Below are 6,184 nucleotides of genomic sequence, written 5' to 3'. Positions count from 1 at the left end.
ACTAATCTTGTTGCTGGCTGCCTTTTGTTTTGTTTTATTGTCGTCGTTGTTGTTGTTGTTTTTGCACTAACAATAGGCATTATGAGTTCTCGCGAGCTGTATGATGTCCCCACCAAACAGAGATAATGACTTAACTGAAGAAGAACAAAAAATTAGTAATGCTTAGCTATAGAATAAATTCAAAGATAATTCACTCAAGCAATGAGTTGCTTAAAAATTTTTAATTACAATGTTATTTATTATACGTAAAGTATAATTGTTTTCAAATATATATTTCATTTTAATATATTTTTTATTGTTTACATTGTAATTAAAAATTGCTAATTAAAAACATATTTTAAGTTTCTGTAATGTCTTTATTTATATTTAAAAAAAATATTTATTTTACATGATTTTTTTTTTAATTTATTTTATTTTTCTTTTTTTATTTTACATAATTTTTAATTTCAATATTTCATATTTTTTGAGTTAGATTTTTAATAGCTCTTATTTTGAAGCTTAAAACGTTTCTAAAAATCTCTTGAAAGTTAAATTAATATAATTTAAGCAATTCTGATACAAATTTAAAATAGATAAATTTTTTAAAATTTCGAAATTAAAAGAAAAAATCTAACTTTGAAAAAATTGATTATTTATTTTATTTATTTATTAAAAGGATTAATTATTAAACTAATATAATAGAAAAAAATATATAAACGTTAAATGCATTTATTAATTTAATTTTTATTAGGCTTTAAGTATAAAAAAATGCTTTACTACGCTTAAAAATAATACCTATTATGAATCTAAAGTAAAAAAATATGTTTTTAAATTTAATACAATATATTTGTTTATATGAAATCATTTTGAGCTGCAGCCTGTTTGCTAACTTAACTGCTCAAACCTTTTGTAGCTTAGAATTTATATTTCAAATATGTTGCCAATTAATAATTTACGTATATTTATGAAATTCCACGCTGCTTAGCTCTTAAGTTTGAACTGACAGCTTAGCAAGGGCATTAGTTCTTCGTTTCTTTTGGGCGTATGACAAATTTGTGACACACTAGCGCTTGGTTGTTGTTATCCTGGAAGCTGCTTGGGCTCTTGTCTTTTTACCTGTTTCTTCAGCATGAGCCAAAGTCAAAAACTTAATGCGCTTTGGCATGCTTTTAGGCAATAATTCATGGATTAACGCCATTTGGTTTAAGCTGCCTTTGGTCGCTTTTAGCGCATTTGATTTTGAAGCAGCAGCAGCAAGAACCTCACCTCAGCCTCAGCAGATTTTATATTTATTTCTGATTTTTGGGCAAACGCATTCTTCGGACGTGACTAATCAACACTCGAGAATCGAGACTCAAGACTCGAGGGTGTATCTGCTGCTGCTGCTCTAATGATCTGCGCTTGGGTCGCGATTTGTGTGGCGATTTGTTGACCACAACAAATTGCATTCTGTGAGGCGCCCATAAATAACATTTGTAGTCAAGTCTCACAATCAGTCCCAGGCGTTGTCCTTGTACCTGGAAAGCAGCACGTGCTAAGTGCCAAGCTATGTGCAGTTGGTTCAAGGCTCATTAATCAATGTGGACAAGCAAGTTAGAAAGAGAGAGAGAGAGCGCGCGATTGCAAGTTGAACTTAATTTTGCAATTTGAACGCCCGAATAATATGCAGAGACTTTTTCTTATGCGACTGAACAATTCATAAGTTGCAAGCTTTGTGGGTGGTTAGGGGGGTGGCGCTTAACATTTTGCGCTTGCTTTGTTGCCCAGACGAAGTTGAAGAAAGAAATTTGCGCGGCTATTGTTTCAGCCATGTTCTTGCTAAGTTTAACGCGGCTATTGTAACTCAAGCAGCTGCAGGCAAAAGTTTGACAGTCAGCAAATCCGCTTGTGGTTATAAATTAAAATTAGTAATATTGCATGCTGGCCTAACTAATTGTTTAAGCATTATATGCTGTTAATTGTTAGCTGAAGCTGCATTTAAAGCCAAACATAGCATTAGCATTGAGACAGCAACAGCGCTGCCGACGCCGCTGTTAACAGAGCTCTTTAACAGCAAGCCAGCGACTGTGGTTGGGGCTTGGCTTGTGCTGTTAGACGCGGCGCTTCAGCTTAGCAGCTAGCGTTGTGTTAGTCAGTCCAAAGTGAACTGCTCTTTGACCGAAGCTTCGCAGCCGAAGCGTATTACAGCACTCGTGCAGCTTCGGCTGCTGCTGCGGCGGCTAACGTTCGGTTCGTTTCATTCGCTTGGCCGCTGCTTGCTTTAGTTCTTCAGTAGCCAACATAACGCAGCGTGCGCGGATACTACGCTTCGTTTTTTCTTGTGGACAAGCAGCACTTTACATTGCAGCGACGTCGTCGCTCTCTTTGACGCTGCGGCGGCTCTTTAACTCTTACACGTAATCGCAAACACACACACAACGCGCGCTCTCTCGCTCGCTTGCTCTCTTGCTCTCGGCAACTCGTTTGTATTGCTTTTGCTTGCTGTGTTCTTGAGTTGGCTTTTGTCGTTGTTGTTGTTGTTGTGCCTTGTGGTCGGTCTCTGTTTTCTGTTTCGGTTTCGGTTTCGTTTGTCTGCTGCTGCTGCTTCTGCTGCTGTTGGCTGCTGCTGCTGCTGCTGTTGTCGCTCTGCAGTTGCGCTCGTGCGCTTTTTGAAAATAGTTACAAGATGTTCATCGAAGTGAGTAGAACGCCGGAGCGGTTAATTGTCCAATAACCAAAACATAAGAAGCGCAGCCGTCGCTGCTAAGCTAAACCAAGATAACGACGCATCTGCTCTAACTGTAACTGTAACTGTAACTGTTCCAAGTGCAAGCGTAGCTCAAAACTAAAACAACAGTGTGTGAAAATAAATGAAATCAAATTACAAAAGCTAAAGCAAAAGCGCAAGCGCGTGCAAAGTTCCAAAATAAATTAAAAATTCAAAGTGCCGCGATCCAAAGAGATCCCCAAATAAATTCGTCGCAGCTTTTATTGGAGTGTGTGAGAGTTTGAAATAAATACAAAAATATTTACTAAAGTGCAATCCATGCGGAGCTGCTACTGCTGCTGCCTCTGCCTGTTATTTTTAAATCGCTGACCGCAGAGTATTCTCAGCTCTATAAATAAAACAGAGACCAAAATTATAACGGAACACGCGTTGAGTTTATTCCTAAAAAAAAAAAGAATAAAGTACTAGCCGGCAAATGCAAAAGGGTAAGAAACTCGCAAGTGCCAAAACAAAATACACACACACCAACAACAACTAAACGGAAACTAAAAGAAAATTGTGTGTGCAGCCGCATTTTCCACATGTGAGTGAGAAATTTTCGTTTTTTTTATTATGCTAGTTTCGGCGCTAAAAATAAAGCATAGCAAACAAAATTATTTGCACTTAAATCAAACAAATTTGAAAGCAACAAAAAGTAATATTTGCATTTTGTTTGCGAATTTTCTGTGTGTCAAAGTGAAGTGCGAAATGCAAATTACAATGTTTGGAATTTATGCAAAGCAACATAAAATTGGAATTTAAATACGTTTGTACTAAAAAATTTAACGCAACTGCATTTTGCACTCCAAGAAAGGCAAACATTATTTTTGGCTGCGTGTTGAGTTGAAATTTTCGCGCAAAACTTTTTCACAAACACACACATCACACATCATATATTATGTATGTGTGTGTGTGTGTGTCTCTATAGAAGTTGGACAGCTTGCTGCATTAGTTTGACATTAAACTGCAGCATCGAGTGCAAAAACTTTATTTTGGATACGAATGCGCCACAAAAGCGTAAAGGGAATAAGTTTGAAGAGGTTTGTAATTTGCTTTCTGGTATTTTCTTTGCCTTAAAGCAAACAAGCAACAGCTTCAGTTCAGAGCGTATGCATAATCACGTATACGCAACGTTGTTTTTCTTAAAGCGCAAGGGAAATTTTATACATTGATTGGTTTAAGCGGAAATTCATAAATGCAGTCGGTTATGGTCTTAAAGGCAAAGTAAATTGCAAATCAATTAATTATTATTTTCGCAGAAATTTGTGCTTGTGTCAAAGAGTTTCAATAAAATTTTGCTGCAAAATTATAAAATATTTACTTATATTTTATATTAAATTCTCAAGCTGTACAAAAGACTTTAACAGCAAGATGGCTACAGCATTAAAAAAAAGTGCTAACAGTTTAGTTGCAAATTGGCTAAGAATTCACAGAATTTAGCAATTAAATTTGAACTAGTTAAGTTGAAACTGATTTTATTTATTTTTAATTAAAAGGAGTTGACTAGAAATTTTGTTGACATTTTTATGTAAAATCTCTGCTGCTGGCATAAAAGAAATTCAAAGAATTTTAGTTATGCAATTGAAGTAAAATGCAAATTGTCTATTCCTCGAATCCAGAGCCAAACACCTAAGCACACCTGGCTGGGCGACTAGGCCAACAAAGAAAGCCACAAGTCAGTCATATGTAAAATATAAATATTGCTGCTAAGCACAAAATGCTTTAGCCCATATTCCATTACAAAAAAAATGAACACAAGGATCAACGTTAATCAACATCAGCAGCAGCAGCAGCAGCAAGTTGCAAGTCTTTTTGTTTCAAGCTGCAGCAGACAAAGAAAACAGAAATATAATGAAAAGAATTGTGCTAAAAAAAAAAGAAATGAATATAAAGAAATACGAAACATAAAGAGAACTTTTCTCATTATCAACGGCAAGTGTTTTAAACTTTTTGCATTGCGGACAGGTGCGCTAAACTCAAAGCGAGGGGGTGGTGGTTGGGTGGGGCGTATTACAATGTGGAACGCTGACTGACAGTCAGCTTTTTGTCAGGGACATGGATATATGGCCAGCTGGTCAATCAACGCGCAAATTCTCTCTGAGGCCATAAAAAGCGCTGACAATTTTTACATCTGTCATAAATTTGCGCAAATCGTAAATCTATTTTCTGCATTTTATTTGTTTATAACAAAAAAATTCTTAAACAACGCAAGCAACAAAGTCGACGTCTGTTTGCCAAGTGGGCGCCTGATTGATGTGACAATTTCTTAATTAATTTCGGAAGAGCGTATTCCCATCTCTTTATAATTAGCAGAGAGCGACACATTGGGAGATCTTTTGAGCAATACATCAAAGTAAATTATGGAATTGTCTGCAGCGCCAAGTTTATTCACGTTTGACTGCAAAACAGTTTATTGCACGCTTATCAAGTAAATGGCACAGATGCTACAGGTATATAGCATATATATATATACATATGCAGTACAAAGGGGGAGACTTTTCTCACGCCCCGCTTATCGCAACGAACTAGCGCATAAAATAATTTTTGGCAATTATTTAGACGCCCCACAAATGTTTAACTGATAAGCGCGTACAAGTGTGCGTGTGTGTGTGTGTGTGTGTGTGTGTGTTGATATATAATATATTAAGTTCAGTGACTTGCTTTATCACATTGCATTTGGCTTAGCTCGACTTCAGTCTGCGCTGAGTTGAGTTGAGTTGCAGTCAAAGAGTTTCTGATAAGCTTAAAATAAAAAGCAGCCCATGCCTTAATAATTATAAACAAATGCTACATATGCATGTTAAGTGACCTTGTTAAAATAAAAAGCAATATTTATGATATTTATTATTGTAACTAGTGGTTAAAAAAATTAAAAATAAATATGCAATAGCTTTGCCTTTATTAAAACAAATGAATGCAAATTTTTAAAAATTGCTAAATTCATTTAAAGCATTTTTAATGCATAACTAAAATTATTCTTAAATAAACTGAATATAATTTAAAGCATTTTTTATTTATAAAAGTTAAAGAGCTGCGGCTAAGCTTATAAGCAAAACTTTGCTTATGTGCATAAATAAATAAATTTAAATATAATAAATAAAAAAATATAAATAAGCAAATAATGTAACTTTTTTTGTATAAACCTGTTAACAATATAACTTATAAAATTTATTATTTTAACTTAATATGCAACAAAAAGTAAAATTGCAAAGCGCATTATAAAAAAATATTTTTAAAAATCTTAATAATTAGAAATTAAAAAAATTAATTGCAATGCTTAAAGCTTTCTCTATGCTATTTTTTTTTTGATTTAAAATAAATTTTTGAAGCATGCCTAAAAGAAAGTAGAGCATTGTTTAATTATAGACCCTTTTGTTAAAATAATGCTGCGCGAATTCTTAGCATATTTTGTAACTAATGCAAATATTTTTGCAATTGTCATAATGCTGCTTGCATTTT

The 6,184-nt window shown here is 34.5% G+C and overlaps 1 protein-coding gene across 1 annotated transcript in view; it reads left to right on the top strand.

Annotated features, from left to right (window-relative positions):
* Positions 1–3,231: 3,231 nt before the first annotated feature.
* LOC108608213 (CG9932) overlaps positions 3,232–6,184 on the top strand; it is a 42,845-nt gene continuing 39,892 nt past the window's right edge. Inside the window, 1 exon segment of the mRNA XM_033294793.1 lies at positions 3,232–3,269. The gene's annotated coding sequence lies outside the window, so the exon portion shown is untranslated.

The sequence above is a fragment of the Drosophila busckii genome, unplaced genomic scaffold (genome assembly GCF_011750605.1).
Source record: "Drosophila busckii strain San Diego stock center, stock number 13000-0081.31 unplaced genomic scaffold, ASM1175060v1 hic_scaffold_28, whole genome shotgun sequence".
NCBI classification, from domain to species: domain Eukaryota; kingdom Metazoa; phylum Arthropoda; class Insecta; order Diptera; family Drosophilidae; genus Drosophila; species Drosophila busckii.
Note: the sequence above shows the minus strand (reverse complement) of the source record. Positions and strands in the feature narration are given on the sequence as shown.